Here is a 21851-nt window from a genome sequence, read left to right as displayed (position 1 = left end):
AGGGGGTTTGCGGGAGAAAGATCCCTGTGAGGGTTGTGGGTCGTCGGGTGCTTCAGTGAGAAGAGAGCCGCTGGAGATGGGAGGGGGTCAGAGTGTCAGTGTATGTATGTATGAGAGTGTCAGTATATGTATGTATGTATGAATGAGAGTGTCAGTGTATGTATGTATGAATGAGAGCGTCAGTACATGTATGAATGTATGTATGAATAAGAGTGTCAGTGTATGTATATATGAATGAGAGCGTCAGTGCATGTATGTATATATGAATAAGAGCGTCAGTGCATGTATGTATGAATGAAAGCGTTGATGTATGTATGAATGAGTGTCAATGCATGTATGTACTGTATGTATGAATGACAGCGTCAGTGTATGTATGTATGAATGAGAGCGTCTGCGTATGTATGTATGAATGAGAGTGTCAGTGTATGTATGTACAGTATATATGAATGAGAGCGTCAGTGTATGTATGTATGAATAAGGGCGTCAGTGTATGTATGTATGAATAAGGGCGTCAGTGCATGTATGTATGAATAAGAGCGTCAGTGTATGTATGTATGAATGAGCATCAGTGTATGTATGTATGAATGAGCGTCAGTGTATGTATGTATGTATGAGTAAGGGCGTCAGTGTATGTATGTATGAATAAGAGCGTCAGTGTATGTATGTATGAATGAGAGCGTCAGTGTATGTATGTATGTATGTATGAATAAGCATCAGTGTATGTATGTATGAATTAGAGCGTCAGTGTATGTATGTATGAATGAGAGCGTCAGTGTATGTATGTATGTATGTATGAATGAGAGCGTCAGTGTATGTATGTATGTATGAATGAGAGTGTCAGTGTATGTATGTATGAATAAGAGTGTCAGTGTATGTATGTATGTATGTATGTATGTATGAATAAGAGCGTCAGTGTATGTATGTATGTATGAATAAGAACGTCAGTGTATGTATGTATGTATGTATGAATGAGAGCGTCAGTGTATGTATGTATGTATGTATGAATGAGAGCGTCAGTGTATGTATGTATGTATGAATGAGAGCGTCAGTGCATGTATATAATTATGAATAAGAGCGTCAGTGTATGTATGTATGTATAAGAGCGTTAGTGTATGTAGGTATGAATGAGAGCGTCAGTGTATGTAGGTATGAATGAGAGCGTCAGTGCATGTATGTAATTATGAATAAAAGCGTCAGTGTATGTATGTATGAATAAGAGCGTCAGTGTATGTATGAATGAGAGCGTCAGTGTATGTGTGTATGTATGTATGAATAAGGGTGTCAGTGTATGTATGAATGATAGCGCCAGTGCATGTATGAAGAATGTCAGTGTATGTATATGTAAATAACAGCATATGTAGTATGCATATGGCGGTTGTCAGCTCCGCACTCAATGGCCTTAAGGGGTTCTTTCCTGTATATGTGCAGAATAATAATTCCGTTACTGAGAAAGCATGTAGAGAGAAAGAGAGGAGATCTTCTCTGGGGAGCTGGATTTGACCTGGAGCCCCAAACCATCACTGTGGGCCGGCTCCTATATGGCATTGCGACACTGCATTTTTTGGGGACCTCCCTTGACTCCCACCGCATTATCTGTGTGTGCTGGGCTGTCCACTGCTGGAAGCTGCTACAGGTTGGGCATTTGCTGGCCAGCGATGGTGCGGACACTCGGCCATATGAAAGCAGGGGGCGCAGTGCACACGAAGTAGAACAAGGCTGAGAGGAATCCCAGGAACCAAAGGTCCCCGATGGAGTACAGTAATACAGAACATCCTGCCCACAAACAGCCCATTTAAAGTCACAGGAGGATCAGGTTAGTAGTGGATACAGTGGGGTTAATGTGTTCAAACCTTCAGTGTCATCAGGAGCCACCTCCCTGCACCCCCCCAACTAACCCTAACCATACACCTTCCTCACCAAGTACCCTAACTATACATCCCCTTAGCCTAATCCTGACTATACCCTTATCACCTAACCCTAACTATACATGCCCCGTAGCCTAACCTTAACTACACATCCCCCATAGACTAACCCTATATATACACCCCCTACAGCCCAACCATTCACATCCCACCTGCAGTATAACCCCACCTATCCCCCTCCCCACAGCCTAGACCTAACCATACACTCCCCACAGCCTATAACCCTAACTATACACTCATTAAACCCTGCAGCCTATAACCCTAACTATACAAACAACCCCCCCTGTTGACCATGCTCCAGTGAGACACACCCCCCCCGGGCTGGTTTTAATTCCCAATCCGCTCCTGTATATAGCCATACCCAGAAGGGCCGCCGCTGTTGGGAGAAGATGCAGAAAGCTGTAAAAAAATTGCGTCGGTCGCATCGCATGCGACCAAAAAATCGCATGTGATGCGACCGACGCGATTACCGCGATTTCCCATAGGGAACAATGTTAAATGTCCCAAATGACCCGATTTTCCTTAGGGAACAATGTTAAATGGCCCACAGAGGCCAAATAGGCACCCTAAAGTGTGAAATGGCCCCCCCAATTGTTAACGCCACCCCACGATCAACGTCAACCCGAAGAGTGGCGAGCGGCGGCGGTACGCGTCCTACGACCTTTTCATACCCCCACTATCCACGTCGGCGTGGAGTTGAGAATAGAAAGTGTGGCGAGCGCAGCGAGCCCGAAGCGTGGCGAGCGCACGCGGACACCTTCACAGGTATACGCGTCCCCTCGCGGGCTTCACAGGTGTCCGCGTCCCCTCGCCACGCTTCGGGCTCGGTGGCTCGCTGCGCTCGCCACACTTTCTATTCTCAACTCCACGCCGACGTGGATAGTGGGGGTATGAAAAGGTCGGAGGACGCGTACCGCCGCCTCTCGCGGGCTCGCTGCGCTCTCCACGCTTCGGGTTGACGTTGATCGTGGGGTGGCGTTAACAATTGGGGGGGCCATTTCACACTTCAGGGTGGCTATTTGGCCTCTGTGGGCCTTTTAACATTGTTCCCTATAAAAAATAGGGTCAATTGGGACATTTAACATTGTTCCCTATGGGAAATTGCGGTAATCGCGACGGTCGCATCGCATGCGATTTTTTGGTACATGCGATGGGCGCCCTTCTAGGTAAAGAGTACCATCTATTGTACTCATTCAACAGACAGGAATACGATCCCCCTTTGAGAGACCCGAGGACGCTCTAGTAATCTCTCATCTAAACGTTCCACAAATATCAATACCTTAATGATCAGGCTCTCCAGCAGCAGGACAGGTTTTCTTATCTACTTTAATTCATCAGATAATAATTGCAAAATCATATGATTTTGCAATTACTATTGCAAAATAGCAATTGCAAAATCATTGCATATGATTTTGCATTTACTATGTGTAAGTTTATTTGTATTTTTTTGCCAGTCTGTAAAATGTATGATTTTATTGGCTTACATTTATTATAAATGAATTTGTATTGTTATACTGTACATTACAATAATTGGTACTTGTTTCCTAGCACGGCCACAATCTTATGGATCGTGTACCTTTAAGTTAAGGTACACGATTTATACGATGGACCCAATTTCCTTTGAAATCAGGTCCATTTTGCCGGCTAGGACACAATATCGGGGGCATCGCGTCGGTCGGGACCATTAACATTGGTCCCGACGCGACCGACGCGATGCCCCCGATATTTCCATAGGCTTCAATGTTAAAAAATATTTTAACATTGAAATCGTGTCGGGAAAGGTAAAATATCGGGGGCATCGCGTCGGTCGGGACCATTAACATTGGTCCCGACGCGATGCCCCCGATTTTTCCATAGGCTTCAATGTTAAAATATTTTTTAACATTGAAATCGTGAGAAAATGTGAAAAATGTGAAATGGGCCAATATGACCCATTTCACATTATAGATGTCCCCGTCGTCACCCCACGATAGACGCCAACCCGAAGCGTGGCAAGCGCAGCGAGCCCGCGAGGGGCGGCGGTGCGCGTCCTCCGACCTTTTCATTCCCCTACTATCCACGTCGGCGTGGAGTTGAGAATAGAATAGTGTGGCGAGCGCAGCAAACCACCGAGCCCGAAGCGTGGCGAGCGCAGCGAGCCCCGCGAGGGGACGCGTATAACTTCACAGGTATACGCGTCCCCTCGCGGGGCTCGCTGCGCTCGCCGTGCTTCGGGCTCGGTGGCTCGCTGCGCTCGCCACACTATTCTATTCTCAACTCCACGCCGACGTGGATAGTAGGGGAATGAAAAGGTCAGAGGACGCGCACCGCCGCCCCTCGCGGGCTCGCTGCGCTCGCCACGCTTCGGGTTGGCGTCTATCGTGGGGTGGGGTGTACGCCGTTAAATTTGGGGGGGGTTGGGAATATTTTACATTGAATCCAATGTAAAATCGGGTCCCAGGGACCCGATTTACATTTCATTCAATCAAAAAATCGGGTCGAAAATCGGTCGGTCGCGTCGATCGCATCGCATGCGACCAAATCGCATGCGATGCGATCGACCCGATTTTTCCGACACGACCACCCCGATGTAAATCGGTGTGGCCGTGCTAGGAAACAAGTACCCAATAATTATTTAAATGTGATACATTCCTTTTTATGCTTTCATAGATAAGCTTAAATTACATATTTAAAAGGGATTTATTATTGCTGTTCAACAATTTGATAGTGGCAAAGTCTCTTTACTACTAACTAACCAGCGCAGTTACTTTTCCACATTATACTGGTTTCTTCTCAAACAAACTTGCAGTTTTGTTTGTAAGCTGCAGCGATTGAGTGACTATAACCTATATCTAACCCTTGGTTCAACATATCTCCAGCTCTAAGGTTTCAAATTCCACACCTATTTTCTTTAGCTTCTTCTCATCACTAAGCATCTACTGTACCTAATTATTTCTCCTGACTTTTATTCCCTACCCTATTCTTCTCACCTAGGGCCACATGTAATGGGAAAAAATGGGAAAACTCTCCTAATATCTCACATTTTCTTATTCTCACACCCTATTATATTTGGCCCCTAGTCTGCTTCAGGTATGGTATAAGACACTAACAGTCGGGATTCTGATGATCATTTCTACAACATCAGAATTCTCACTGTCAGTAGCCCAACAGGGAGGTAAGCAATTTCAAGCTCCTTGCGGGCTTTCTGCGCTTACCATGCTGCATGCTCGGTGGCTCGCCACCTATTCTACTTTCTCTCTATGGGGGCCGTGGACCCCCACGAGGGAAAATATGCCTTGTAAGTCAGGATCCCATTACAGTCAGGCCTGTAACAGATAGGATTATAATGTCGGACAAATGACCATCAGAATGCTGACTGTTGGTGAGTCATCCATCACCCGTGTGATTCACTTTCTCTCTCCCACTGTCTTCCATCCAACTCCTTTCCCAGCACCCCATTTTATCTCACCTTTCACTCATTGTTCTTCTAGCCCACCATAAAACCTCCATCCCTCCATCCTCTCTCCATCACCTCACTTCCATCCACATATTGAAGCTTCCTCCTTATCCACCTCCTGCAGGTTCCTTTCCTAGCTCAAGAACTTGCACCATCACTGATTTTATCCCTGCCTCCAAAGTAATATTACCTCAACACTACAGCAACCCTGATAATCTCTCTATGGGTTTCTAGGGTGGTAGTATTGTTGGGGTTTGTTACACCTACCAATGTACAGTATATATGTTCAAACATTCCTTACATTATCTACATTTAATGTCCATGCTATACACCTCTTATAACCTGTTCACCTTTGGGTAGGAGTCATTTATCACCTCCATGGCACTCACTACAAATTATTCAACAACTACTTCCTAACTCCCTTACTTCCTGTCTGAAGATCTTCCCTCCATTAACTTAGGTGATTTCAAAATTATAATTGATATCCCCACAGAATCCTCTACATCTTAACTCATTAAACTCACATCATTGCTTGGTCTATCCTAATGAACCTCTTCACCCTATCATGTGAGTGGTCTTTCACATGATCTGGTCTACATTCACTTTTAGGACATTTTCGATTGCTCCAACTCCCCACTCCCCTCTCTTTACCATCACCTGCTCTGTTTTAACTTTTCCCTCTATGGGCCTAATTCAGACATGACCACAGAACAAATTTGTTCTTAAAATTGAAACAAAAACAAATGTTTTACTGGTATCTACAATGCAATACATTTCTGCCCAGGATGACACAAGAGAAGCCTTCACCAAAAAGCTCAACAAACAGAAACATGGAATTGATATTTATGTGCACCCACTGGTGATATTTTCAGTAACAGCTTACACAATACTTATGCAGGGTCACAGCAGAACATTATCTGAAATGACTCAGAGAACAAAAAAAGAGACCATAGTACAGTACTGTCTGAATGGTAGTAATAATTTAATTAAACACAATGCACTCACATATACTCAGGGCTATTTTTGTGCAGGCTCCAGCAGGAACTGAGGCCCTTATTCTAGTTCACTCTTTCTGACAAAATATTTCTTAGATGGACAAAACCATGTGCACTGCAGGTGAGGCAGGTGTAAAACCCCACCCAAATCTAATTATCTCTGCACAAGTAACACCTGCCTCACCTGCAGTGCACATGGTTTTGTCCATCTAAGACATATTTTGTCAGAAAGAGTGAACTAGAATAAGGGCCTCAGTTCCTGCTGGAGCCTGCACAAAAATAGCCCTGCATATACTGTAAGCGAGATTAGTGCGTGTATCGGACAGAATCTGTCTTTCCTTTTCCTCTGCTCTTAAACATGGATCCAAGAGGAACTACTCAGGCCGAGTACTACTGCAGCCTGCACCTCCCCATGTATACACACAGGCCTAGTATAGGCCTATGTAGGCCTGTGTGTGTGTATACATGGGGAGGTGCAGACTGCTAACCTATGTCAGTCTGGCTTCCATCTTCTTTACTCCACTTCTTACAACCAAATCCAAGAGCACCTACTCTCTGCTTAGTCTCTAAGACCTTTCTGCTGCTAGATCTTTCTTCTGTGGACCACCCTCTTCTTCTCCAATTTCTTCACTCCCTTGGTCTGCATAACATTGCCCTCTGCTCTCTTTTCTTCTACCTCTCTGGCTGCTCTTTCTTTGTCTCCTTTCATGACTCCACCTCCCCCCACTTCCAATTACAGTAGGTGTCCCTGAGGTTCTGTACTTGGACATATACTTTTATATTTATATACATGCTCTTTAGATGAGTGTATTATCTCATTTAACTTCTAAAAAACTCTCTGCTGGGGACAGTCAAATTTGCCTTTTCTTACCAGACCTCTATCCTCATTTGTCTTTACAACTGTCTCTCTGCTAACTAATCTCGGATCTACCAATGCTTTTTTAAACTTAACATGTCTCAACCACCCTTTTGCTTAATCTCAGCTCCCACAATTTGTATTATCTATTGATAACACAACTATCTCATTTATCCCACAAGTAAAGCAAGATACAGTATCTTGGAATTGAAAAGGAAAATGTGTATAGAACACATATAATTTGTTGTATTCCCTCCTGCAAACCAGATGTATTATAGAGCGGAAAGGAACATTCCTTCCTTACTAGGGACGGTCCTCTTCTCCGCTATTTGGGATAATGCAAACCACGACCAGATGGATACGTAATACACCTTCCCTTCACCAAATTTCTTCATATAAGAAAAAAGGTACCATACGCCCCTTATAGGGAATGGCGTCACCTCTTCTCCGAATATGTAAATTTCTCAAACACATCAAAGGTACCAGTACACTCCTTTCCTCCAAAGAACTTCACCAGGTCTCAGAGATCAGAGCCGGTGGAGAACTAGGTGGACCAAGTTCTCAAAAGCGCTTATGGAAATAAAGTCCCGGAAACCATCAACACAAGGCTCAAAACAGCGGTCCCCGGCAAGTGCTCCAACTCCTGTGGATATCTGCAAAGGTCCAACGCGTTTCGACCGTCGACTACGGTCTTTTTCAAGGATCCTCACTTCCTTCCCCATTTCTCTCCCCTTCCCCTCACCTCATCTTTCTTCCCTCACGCTGTCTCTCTCACCCCTCACCTCATCATCTCTCTATATCCTCACTACCTCACCTAATCTCTCTCCCAATTCTCTTTTTCTTGACACCTGGTTTGTCTCTCACTCTCCTCATTCCATCTTCTGCTCCCTGAGGGGCATTGTAGTGACAATGGGGCCCGCAAAGTTTTAGTTACGCCCCTGTCTGCAGCCCTCATCCTCCTTTGCACTCCCACCCACCTGCCAATGTCTGCCTACTCTAGTCCCCTGTCCGGCGCCTGTGCACTCACATTCCCACTCAAACCTGCGTCTGTGGCCCCAATCCCCTCTTGTCCTCCCACCCAATCACCGATATCTGACCAGCCCGGCATCTGTTCCTCACCGCATTGCGCGGCCTGGAATCAGCGACCTTTTTGCACTCCTGGCAGAAATTGTCATGGGTGTGGTATGGGGTTCCGTCAGTCGGGATCCCTACAGTCATTAGCCCGACGTCAGGATCCTGACTGCCCGAACTCAGACAGCATGGTGAGTGCAAAAAAGCCCCTTGTGGGCTTGCTGCGCTCGCCATGCTGCGGGCGCTAAGCGAGCCACCTATTCTCCCTCTATGGGGGTCGTGGACCCCCACGAGGGAAAATAGCAGGTGGCCGTCGGGCACCAGCTATCGGCGTTTTGACAGTCTGGATCCCGACGTCGGGTAAATGACTGTTGGGATCCCGACTGTCGGGAACGCGTCCAGCACCCATTGTCACATGGCTCTGTTTTGCGTCCACTCCTGCCTGCTATTTTCTGTGTTGCCCCCCACCTGTTGCAAAGGTAGCTGTATACAGTATGTTTGTTTGTGGTGGAGGACACGTGTGTGTGTGTTTGCTCAACTGTTGTGAATTTAGGCAGTTCCCCTGATTCCAAATTTATTTAAATGAATGTGAAGTACACAGAAGCAGTGCTGTGTAGCAGGTAGTGAGGGCAGTGACCAGCCTGTTCGACATCTGCATTGGCATCTCCTTGTTTTCCATCCCTGGTCCCCTCACAGCCTCCGCTGGTGTCTCTGGTCCTCTGACATCCTCTGCTGGTTGCCCCTGGTACCCTCAAAACCACCACTGGAGCCCACCGGACACCCCTTGTCGCCTCAAAGCCACCGCTGGAGTCCACTGGATGCCTATACCCGGCTAATTCATACATTTACTGGAGCCCCGCACCCAGGAAGTCTGGTAGGCCTACTATGTCACTGCTGTGAGTCTTTCATCCCCGCATTTACTCTCCCTGTGTCCCCTCTGTCACTCTCACTCTCCCTGTGTCCCCTCTGTCACTCTTGCTTTCCCTGTGTCCCCACTGTCACTCTCCTCGTCCTTGTGTCAATACTGTCCCTCTCCCTGTTGTCACTCTCTCTGTGTCACTGCTGTCACTTTGTCCCTGATGTCACTGTCCCTGTGTCTTTGAATTGTGTTATAATGTGAATTTTGACTTATTATGTGTGAATTCTGTCTCAAGCCATGTGACTTTTGGCTTATTACGTGTGGCATAATGTGAATTTTGACTTATTCTGTGTGAATTTTGGCTCAATCTGTGTGAAATTTGGCTCATTCCATAAGTATTCTGCATCATTCCTTGTGTACATGGTGTGGTGAATTACACTTAAGGACACACGTCTTTTGCATGGCCACTTCCCTTTTATGTGGCCATGCCCCCTTTTCAGGAGCGTGCATGCCCAAGGACATTTCTGTTTTTCCATACCCCCACTTCAAAATTTCCACTTCGACCTCTGAATTGTAATGTATTTCATGTTAATGGAGACTGAGGCATGGAGAGGAATTGCTGCAGGGCACATTTGGGTCTGTATATAGAGTGCTGCAATATGGCAGGGCTACACTTCTAAACATTTAAGTCTTAATTAATTGCAAATCGTTCCAATTAATTAAGACTTAAATAAAATTTGTTGCAAATGGGTAAATACTTTTCATTTTGTGGTCTCTTCTTTGCAGACTTCTAAAACATATTTTTCAGTTTTGTTTTTGAATTTGTAAATTAATATTTTTGTTCTGGATTTCACTCATCCTTTATTATGATCCTGTCTTCTTCAGTGAATCACTTTTGATTCTCATTGTTTGAATATATTCAACACCATTGTCCTGTAAGCTTGTAAATCACGTACCAGTTTAATGCAGAGCTGCGTACCCTCCTGCATGAGACTCCCTGAAATAACAGCAATCTCACTCTCTCCCTCATCATTATAGGAATAGCCCTCATTTCACCTAGCCCACATTCCACTGTTACATTTTTTTGGGAAAAAAGGAATGAGCGATAGATACATTTACATTGAATTGGCAGCACTGTAGCAAGTATAGTAGCTCTAACTAACTGCTTTGGGGCTCATCTATATTTGGATATGTCATTAAAAAAAATTCTCTCAGATGTACAGTACACACCCACACTTCTAGGTGCCACGTTCACAATCTCTTTTTACAATCTCTCCATTTAAGACTAGACATGCCCTTTGGGAGGAGCAAGACATGCCCCCTCAATAGGGCGCTTTGCAAAATTCTATTACCAACTATAATCTCCCTGAAACTGGCTTTCAAAAGTAGGCAAGTATGGCTTTATTCTTCATTACATCCCTGTGTCAGATTATTACAGTATTTATAAATGGGTACTTGTTTCCTAGCACGGTGCCAACTTTCTGTACGTACGGTACCGTACTGAAATCGTATCGTATCGTATCGCATGCCGTGTTATAGTGACATGCGATGCGTGCGATGCAATATGATTTCAGTACCACTCCCGTTTCCTCTGTCTGTCTCCCACTCCCTGGCTCACTGTTAATCCCGCCCCCTGTCACATCCTCACAGAAATCATTCTGAGGTGATTTTCTGAGAGGAGTGGAAGTGTATTTGTGAGCTGGTGATTTATAGTTTGAGAATTTGTGATATTTTGTGAAATGGCTGCTTTGCTGAATTTTTTTTCATTGCCGCAGAAGGAGGCGGAGGCTATTGATTTTTTTCAGCGCCATCATCTACTACCGGTGGCGGCGAATTGCGCCAATGAACACATTATGCGCCTATGTGTGAAGGAAGGTATGTGGCGGTGCCATGTCAAGGCTTGTCGCCTAAAGGTGAGCCTTAGAGTAGCACACTTTTTCCCAGGGTGCCGCTTACCCTTCCTCACCTTGGTGAGGTTCATATACTCATGGGCGCATCGATAGAGTACTGTCATTAACAGCTGGATATGTCCAAAAAACAGCTGTACTGTACAATAAGTGGATGCTGGAGGCTTGCTTGATGCTCATGGTGCAGCCACAGCGCCGTATCGGTGAACCAGATTGCATAGTCGAGGTGGACGAAAGCTTATTCATAAGGAGAAAAAGCAATGTAGGCCGGATGTTACCTCAGCAGTGGGTTTTTGGGGGAATATGCAGGAAAATAGGGCAGTGTTTCCCGATGATGGTGGCCACCCGCGATGCCAGCATGTTGATGGCAGCTATCATCGACAACGTAGAGCCTGGATCTACAATATACACAGACTGCTGGAGGGCTTATAGCACAGATCAGCTCCAATTGGCAGGATATGAGCAAGCCCAGTTTAACCACCGGTACAATTTCATCGACCCATCAACAGGGGTCCATACGCAGAACATTGAAAGAATGTGGGGCGCATGTAAATGGTGCAATAAACGCCATCGGGGCACCGCAAGGCACATGCTACAATCATACCTTGAGGAGTTTATGTGGCGAAAAACATTGGGTGGGGATAACCCTTTTCATTGTATCCTGCATGCCCTGACACTTCTCCCTAAGGACAATTCAATTATTTGTTCACTGATTACATGTTCTTAAATAATCTTTACTGTTTTAAATGCATTAATTGTTTGAATTTATGGTTTATGAGTTATTTAATAAATTATAGTTCTTAGTCAACACATGTCGTCATTACTGTGTCAGTTGCATGATTTTGCAGGAGTGAATGTGTTCATAAAACACCATCACTATCAACGGCACCCCGAAGCGTGGCGAGTGCAGCGAGCCCTGCAAGGGGTGGCGGAACGCGTCCTCTGACCTTTTCATACCCCCACTATCGACGTTGGTGTGGAGTAGATTTTATATAGTGTGGCGAGCGCAGCGAGCCACCGAGCCGAAGCGTGGCAAGCACAGCGAGCCGTGCGAGGGGATGCGGAATACATGTAAAGTAATCTGCGTCCCCTCACGAGGCTCGCCACGCTTCTGGCTTGGAGGCTTGCTGCGCTCGCCACAATATATAAAATCAACCCCACGCTAACTTGGATAGTGGGGGTATGAAAGGTCGGAGAATGCGTTCCGCCACCACTCACAGGGCTTGCTGCGCTGGCCACACCCATCACATCTCATGGCATGGGTGCTTGTACAATGAAATATCGCATTGCATCACATTTGGTGCAATGCGATCCTATGCGATATGTCATTGTATAAGCACTCCTGTGCACTTAATATGGACATCGCATCGCACGCATCGCACAGCACTATACATGGTATGCGATTTTCCTTTGCAGAATAGCCCACTAAGCTATTTGCTTAGTGGGCGCTGTGCTAGGAAACAAGTACCTATAAATGTTTCTCACCTATAAAGTCAATTTCTAACTCTAGATCATTCACTGTATTTATTTATATCTGAGAGAATTATGAGAATTTACAATCAAAAATCTAAATAATGTCATCAATTATATTTATAATAACAATGTAATTTTTTTGTAAAGAGATCTGCTGTTTGTCACCTCTTTAAATTCTGCATTATTGCTGCATTATAGCAATCACTCTACTACAGTCTTCACAGTATTTCTTCCCCAGTTATGTGGAACGCTACATTGTTACCAAACTTCTGCCAGACACTTATTTCTGATATTTGCTTTAGAAACTAAGATTATAGTATTACTGTATATTAGATGTGTTTGACTACAATCAATAAAATAGATTCTAATTAACTACATGTAGTTATTTCTTTATTATCTAATAACATTGCAAAATAATGTAATTGTATAATCAGTTATTATATGAGCCATACTCACCCCTTCTCCTTGAATTCTGAATTCAGCAAATTCTTTTTTCCCCTACGAGTGCTAAATGTACATTTCAGCTTTTTATATTGTAGAGGTGAGTGATATTCAGTCCTTCAATATTTGAGGTAAACATGGCATACAAGTCACAAGCAGCTGGTATGACACAAACAATGTAACATAATCTTGTGATTTATCAAGTTAGAGTGAGAACCAGAGCTCCATCCGGTTTTCACAGGATATTACTGTTTATTTATAAAGCTTCAGTTGTCCTGCAAAAAGCCAAAGAGCAAAATAAAACCTACAGTTACTTTAGGAGGTATCAGGGTCGGATCCAGGATAAAATGACAGGGGGGGCACCATGATAAAAGAGGGTTTAGGTGGGGGAGGGGCAGTGTTAGTGGCGCCAGTGTACATGCTAAGAGAGCGACAGAGAGAGGGTGGGAATGGGATTAAAAATAGGCCCTGGCATTTAAAGTATGCAGGCCCACCATGGTGACAAAAGTGAAGGATGTAGTTGTGTGCGCGCCGAAGGCCCGCTCCGGAAAAGGGAGTGTGGCCACTCAACAGGGGGCGTGTCCTTGAGTGTAGTGTACCACACCATATACATCTTCTACACATTATGCAACAAAATACTAGACCCCATAATACTTTCCCCTTACACATGATGCCAAATGGAATGAGCCAAAATTCACATAATGCCACACGGATTGAGCCAAAATGTACATAATAACACACGGATTGAGCCAAAATGCACATAATGCCACACGGATTGAGCCTAAATTCACATAATACGACATGGATTGTGTTAAAATTCACATAATGCCACATGGATTGAGCCAAATTCATAAAATGCCACACGGATTGAGCCAAAATTCCCATAATGCCACATGGATTGAGCCAAAATTCACATAATGCCACACGGATTGAGCCAAAATTCACATAATGCCACACGGATTGAGCCAGAATTCACATAATGTCACACAGATTAAGCCAAAATTCACAATACGCTTCATAAACAGAGACATTGTCCACCAAAGGCTCGCATTAAACATTTAAACCATAATGTCCATTACACGTTACACGTCATTATGTCCATTATGTATTATGCCAAACACCATAATGCCTATAAAATATTATGCTACATAAGTGCTGCTTATCTACATGCTCACAATGGTTCCATGCTCATTGCCAGAGGTTCCATGCTCATTGCCATTGCCAGAGGTTCCATGCTCATTGCCATGTGGGATTACATGCTCATTGCCAAAGGGGAATACATGCTCGCGGTAAATGGGGGACAGCCGCCGCCAGGCAGAAGTGATAGCCACTGACAGTGGCAGAGCCTGGCTGTATTCAGAGCACTGCAGGTCCCAGCTATTTGAAATAATATCCCTTTCACACCAGAAAATTCCCAGGTTGGCCCCTTTTACACCATCCTAGTCCCTGCATTTAACCGGCGATATCTTCAAGACCAACTGACCCATTTACATGAGACAAGTATCATATTGAAGAACTTTTGAGTGGGCTTTGAATGAATTAGGTCCAGTGAAACTGGAACGTTTGGTTCCAGAGTAATCTGCCCTCAAAACACATGAACAGCCATGAAATTACATTTGAAAAATAAAAAAATCGGTTTACACGCAATATCTCTGGAACCGATTGACTGATATGGACCAGCCTGGTATCATCTTCAAGGCACAGCGATTTAGAATTGAATGAGATCAATCACAAGCTTCTGTGATGCCAATTAGGGAACTGACGGGTACCATATTTTCCTATGGGGAAAAAATGTTACAGCTTTGCCAGGCGATATCTCTGGTTCCCGGGGGCTAGAGACACATTGCTGGGCTCATTGGAAAGCCCTGGTCCTCAGCTACAAAATGAAATGACAGGGGGGGCATGTGCCCGGGTGCCCCCCCCTGAATCCGCCACTGAGAGGTATAGGCAATATTACGAGGCTAGATTGAAAAGTAATGCCTCCATGGCTATAATTATTTTATTTGTGAACACATTTGAAAAAAAATTGTACATGATAACTCAGTTTATCCTCTATGTAATGCACTATTCACTTTTCAATGTATTCCCCATCACTTTCCACGCCAACGCTTGATGAGTCGGGGAAAACCGTTGGAGAACAAAGCTGGTAGTTGTTGTCCTCACCAGGACCAAATGGCAGCTTTCACCTCTTCATCAGAGTTGGTGTTGACACTTATGGTGCTCGTTCATCTTTGGGAAGAGATGACAGTCGCACGCACAAGGTCAGGGATGTGTTATGGCTGTGGCAGAAATTCTTTGAACTGTAGGCGCTGCAACCCTCTTCACAAAGAGGAAAGAGCACCTTAAGGGTCAACACTTTAACTCTGATGATGATGAGTTGAAAGCTGCAATTGTGTCCTGGTGTTGACAACAACCACCAGCTTTCTTCTCTGAAGGGTTAGCACGACTCCTCAAGCGTTGGTGCACATGCGTGGAAAGGGATGGTGACTACTTTGTTAACATGTACAAAAAAAGTTTTCAAAAGTTAACAGCTGGAACAACTGGGGTAATGAGTAGCTTAGCCAAGGGTATGGTTGAAGTGGGATGGAGTGATGTGTGGAGGGAAAAATTTCCCCAAAAACAGCAGTATTCCTGTTACTCCTCCACCTGTATTAACTTTTCCAGAATCTACATGATTTTTTCCTCTAAGGATTTGCTCAATAAAACCGTAGCAATAGAATACAAAGCCCGTGGCATTTCAGACCACTCCCCCTGATAATTGAACTCGACCCGGAACCATGTTGTGGATTCCAATATTGGAGGTTCCACCCAGTGTGGTTACCTAAACTTGGAGACCTAGATGATGTCCAAACAGAGATAGATGGATTTTTTTTGGGCTTAATATCGACTCCTCTAGGCCTGGGCTTGTTCAGGACTCATTTAAAGCCTTTCTTAGAGGTATAATGATTAAGAAAATAGCTCTAGCTAAGGGTATTTGTCAGAAAACAGCATTGACATTGAAAGCTAAAATGTTGAATTTAGAGCAAATATATCTACAAGACCTGACAGAAATATCTAAGTGGGAATGGTTGGTGGCCCAACGTGCTTGGCTGGTACACCTACAAGAAATGGCAAAATGTAGGTTACTAAATGAGTCTCATAAAATATATCTCAATGCTGATAAAGCTGGCAAATTAATGGCCAGACATTATTTCCAAAATCCAAAAAAGCAAAAATTGTAGAAAAGTCCAAAGGTGCTATCAGTCCTTGCAGCTGTAGACCCAAATGGAGGACCCCTGGGTAATCCTCACTGGTAGATACTAGGGAACAAAATAAGGTCTTGATGGCGCTGAACTTGTGTGTCCCACGAAATTTATGGTTCTCGTGATATGGAGAAAATATGAAAATATATAGAAAAAAACATGTTAGTATTTCCAAAACGTAGAGTGTTTATAAGAAAAACACTTAGTGGGGGGATTCGTACCCAAACTCACTAATAGGGGGTGTGGTATAAGTGTATAAATGTATCTTTTTAAGGGTCCACCCGTGCAGATGACATAGGATGGAATACCGATATGGTAGAACGGTGTCCAAAAAGTGCGTACCGTACTCACTGTATATACAGGAGCTTGACACCTATAAAGGTTTCTTTTGCTGACACCAAGTAATGTGATATATCCAATTGTAAGGATAGGTGCCTACCATACTCATTGAGCGTGTAGGTTGGATAAACACATAGCGTTTTCTTTAAATAAGGCCTGGTCCCTCAGATTCTCCTCAACCTCATCCCAGAGGTGTATATGCAAAAAAGGAGAGGAGGAGGTCCGGTCTCAGTAAAATAATTTTAATACTGGTACAACTGAAATGTGGCCAATTGGCCAATAGCCACAAACAGATGGTCCAATAAACACAGTAAAAACAAAGATAAAAGCACTCACTTCTCTGCCAACATGTTTCGGCGATCACAGCCACCTTTTTCAAGGTAGAGAGTGAGTGACCTGGCAGTGATTAAATAGCAATATGGAGGAAACACTTCCGGGTTAGTTTGATTAAAATAGAAAGTCTCAAAAAAGATATAATAAAGTGCATACATAAGCTCTATTATAAGTGCTTCAGTGGCGAACAAGATAAAGAGACCTTCTCAGGGACGTCTTGTACTTTAGGGGCATGTAATCCAAAGTACGCCACAGTGGAACGCATACTAGCGTAGCTGTTCTGCGATGTGGAACGCATGACCCGGAAGTGTCGTATTAGACACATCTCTGTTAGCCGGGTCATTAGTTTAATGCACTGCATCGGGCTTCCAGACTGTGAAACGCACAGCCGGAAGTTAAATGACACTAAGTCTTCCTAGCCCATGAAGTCACCACAGTTCTGGTTCAGTGTGCCTTGATTAGCAATGGAACCCTTCGGCCATCATTCATTTATTTGAATATTATTTGGTCTCTAATCCATCTAGAGATTGTCTTTTTTGTGGCAACGTTTGTGTTTAGATGTTCTAATGTAATTTAGTGTGTTTAAGTAAATGCCAATATTTCTGACTAGGTCTATTGTATAACAGTCTTCATGTCTTTTGTTCTTAGGCTCAGGATGAATAGCCAGCAGAACTATATCCTGATTCAGATTGAAAGCAGTAACTACCTAGGGTAGAAAAAATAGGAGGTGTTCTAAGTACCACTTTATCCAGCAACAGGTTTAATTATGGTTCTTACATCCACAAAGCATATAATTTACTACTCTTCTCGTGGACATACATGCTACTAAAAAAAGACAATCCTCCAAGTCAGGAATTTGAGAGGATTTTCTAGTAATGGTTGAAAGTGTTTCTTCATCAATGCATAATATCAAGTCCACAAAGGAGCCACAAAGGATTTGGGTGGACACATATTTTTTAATGGTGCAGCAAAATGTATTTATTAAATAACAATATCATCTGCAAATTTACTGTGTAGGAGTACACTAAAGGAGTCTATCTGTCCCCTAACAGTGGAAAGAGTTATACCTAGTGAGAAACCATTGCACAAGGATTATAGGACTTGCAGTGATCTTTTAGAGGATCCCTCTCCAAATGATATTTCTTTAACAGACCTTATCCTATGCATGCGAAGAAACTTCCTTCCTTTTAATAGAATCTGGATTACTTGCTCTAACAAAACTCTTCTGTCTCAACAGGTTCCTTTCAATCTCCAAGCCTCAAAGTGTAATCTTGCTAGATCTGGATGGTAGATATCTTCCAGAGGTAGATTGTCTGGTGTGATTGGTAATGTCCAGGGTTCCTGCGTTATCAATTTCAAGGCTGTTGTGTACCACTCTCTCATTGGCCAAAATTGGAGGAATGCTGTAACCTCTACCTGATCCTATTTTATTCAGGATGCAACTTATTATAGAAAAAAACAGGAAACACATAAACTACGGATACTTCCACCTAAATAAAAAGGTGTCAACTGCAGACATTCTGGAAAGATAATATCTGGAATAGAAAACATCTACCTTCTTGTTGAAATGGGTTGCCATAAGGTCCACATCTGACTGCCCACACTTGTTTGTGAACCACAGGAAAACCGTTGCTCAATTTTCATTCTCCAAGAAGGATTTTGTTCTTCTGAGCAGTCTTCCAATGTATTCTCTTGTCCGGGAACATAAATCTTTCTCTTCCTAGGACATCATTTTTTCTATAGTCTCCATTAATGGGCTGCTTATGGCTCCCCTTTGATGGTCGAAAGATGCTATGACCGTAACATTGTCTGAAAAGACTAAGATGAGCGTTTTTGGTCTATTCTTTGAAGTAACAATTTTCTCCATATGGCCTCTACCTCTTTTAAGTTTGAGGACATCAGGCTTTCCTTTAAAGACTAGTTTACTTGTCCTATGCGATGTGCAATGTGCACTCCCCAGTACAGAATGATGAACAGTACAGTATAATGAACTTGTATCTGTTGTCAGGATTAGAAGCCATTGTTGATCTGGATATGTAGCTCTGTTTGCCCATCAGGCTAGAGACTCATTTACCTTTGTACCAAGTTTCTGCATAGTTTCTGCACAACAGCTACTTCGAATATATCAAAGAATACTCCATTGAAAACATCTCATCTTCTACTTTGCACAAGGTTTAACCCCTAGTGGGGAGGTCATATTCCTAAGAATTTGATTTAAAGATTTAAAGAAAATCATCAGTGCCTGAGTTAGACTATGGGTTCTTGAACATCTTTCTTTTAAAAGAGAATATATGGAAATTCTTAGGGTGACATTTAATGGGATGAGATATCTCAACTTAGCAATTTTTAGTAAAAAAAAACAACAACCAAAATCACTAGATTCTGTGAAATTGCCAATTTAATAGGATGCAAATTGTGCTTAATAATGCATTTTTCCCCAGGCAATTCGCATATGGTCGGTTTGAATTCACACTTCATATCGCATCCAGATGTTTTCCCATAAAAAAATTTTTATATGCTGATTTAATAGGATGCAAATTTGGAATTTGCCTCTGATTTATTGCAAAAATCACCACATCAACAGACCAGATTGTGATGGGCTGAATTGAAACAGACCAACTTGAAAAAAATGGAAATGGTTCATTTTTACACAAGTGTCCCCTATTATAATCAGAAACTCCCCTATCTATACCCCAACATCATCAAGGGCACCTGTTTGAGGGATTGAGTTTTTGCAGTCTGGAGTTGAGCTGGTCATTTGTGATATTGCCAGTTTGGAGGAGCTGTGCAGTAGGAGGGAACAAGCTTCGCCCCAGATCCAGGTCCCCCAAGCACTTTGTGCTTCACTTAGGTACCTGCGAGGGTATACCTCAGATCAAGAGGTGGTGGGGATGTTTTGGCTTAACGGCACTTACCTCTTGAACTTACGGTGGGTCCCAATATTGAACCTTGCGGGACTCCACTTTAGACCTTAAGCCAGCTGGAATATCTGCCATTAACCACCACTCTCTGTCCCAAGCAGTATTACCCTAAAGGTCCCCATACACGCTGCGATGCATGATCCCGCAGGCATCGCATCGCACAGTACATAAAGTATGTGCTGCACATACTTTTTGTACTGCCCGTGGATCGAATAACACGCAAATCGCATGCAAAACGCATGCATTGCGATGCGATCCAGCCTATAGTGCATTTTATATTGCAAGCTGCTATTGCAGCATGTATGGGAGCCTTAAGCCCAGCCTCCTACTGACTTCCTCATAGAAGCTAATTAAATTAGTTTGACACAATCTATTTTTGATGAACCCATGCTGAGCCTTACTTATCACTTTTCCCTGTTCTAAATATCGCATCTCATCGCATCTCGGTTTTGAGATGAGATCTAGTACAAAAAGTATGTGCTGCACAAAACCGAGATGTGATGAGATGCGATATTGTATACAATATTGTATACAATAACTGTAACGTGTATGGGCACCATAAGACGTTTTGGATACTATCTCTTATTATCTCTTATTATTCCTTGTAATATGTTCCCCTTCTAATATGTTCCCCACAATGGATGTAAGGCTGACTGCTCTATAATTTTCACGGTTAGTTTTGCTACCTTTATTCCATTTTGGTACTACATTAGCTATGCGCCAGTCCCTTGGTACCGTCCCCCAATTTATTGATTCCTCGAATATCAGACATAATTGTATTTCTATGACAGAACTCAATTATTTTAGTATCCTAAAGTGTATTTCATCTGGGCCAGGAGATTTGCTACTATTACTAGGTGCTGTAATCCATTTTTGACTATTTCCTCACTCAAACATACAGTTTGGGAGCAATCAAGAGCCGAGCATTTAATCTGTGGGAAATCTTCTGAAGATTCTTCCCTTGAAAATACAGACAAAAGCAAAAAAAGTCAGTGTCCTGGGCGCTATAGTCTTAATGTATAAATGAATTTATACTTACACAAACATAATATAACTATTATGATGGAGAGATTTTCCTCCTTTCAGAAGGATTTCTGTATCCAAATCAGAACACAGTCCGTACACCTCCCACTTTCCTTTGTCTCTTTGCAAATTTGCAATGGAGAGATCCAACCAGAATAACCTTCTTAGTCAAACAATGGATGAAGTCAATGTCCAGTAATCAGGAACATTTGCGTCCAAATGTTATCCGTTATAATGTTCTGCTTGAAAGTAGGCAAGTTAACAAAAAAAGGTAGTAGAGAAAACAAATCCTTTGCTGCGTCCAGAAAGGGTGCAACGTCCACCACAATGTGTGGGGAAGCCGCTGGTACTTACAGAAACTGGACACAGACCAGATACAATGGTTCTCTGATATACTGTAGGCAGGATCTCACAGACTAGAGGCAATCTAGGACACAGCTGCTGCACTGCAGTCTTAGATACACAGGCTAGAATACCCTGAACTCCGGAGTAATCTCAGACAGGAGTTTGCTAGACATCTGAGAATCTCTGGGAACATATAAATATACTAAGAGTATCACAGGAATATCTGAGGAGTAAACTGGAGTATAACCATGGTTTACTCCTCAGATATTCCTGTGATACTCAGATTTCTAGCAAACTCCTGTCTGAGATTACTCCGTAGTTCAGGGTATTCCAGCCTGTGTAAAAAATTGAATCACCACCAGGTGATTAAAGGCGCTGGGGAGATGGGGTGTATTGTAAGGCGGCTCACACGTAGGGGAGGTTCAGTCCCCTGAGGGTGGGTACAAGAAAAAGACAAAAGTAGTGTAGAGCGCCAAAGGAATTGATTTCCCTGAACTTAAATAAGTCTAAATAAATAAAAATTTGGGTATCACAAAGTAAAAATACATTTAATTATCATATCACTTAAAACATCTTGCCCACCAGTGGAAACTGAGACCAAGGCCTCCAGCAGGATCAACTGACCCCCACCAGTACAAGCCAATCCGGATCCCCATCCCCCCTGCCCCTCCCTGTCCCTTTTCCACCT

The sequence above is a fragment of the Crinia signifera genome, chromosome 2, assembly GCF_055691185.1.
Source record: "Crinia signifera chromosome 2, ASM5569118v1, whole genome shotgun sequence".
Classification (NCBI taxonomy): Eukaryota; Metazoa; Chordata; class Amphibia; order Anura; family Myobatrachidae; genus Crinia; species Crinia signifera.
Note: the sequence above shows the minus strand (reverse complement) of the source record.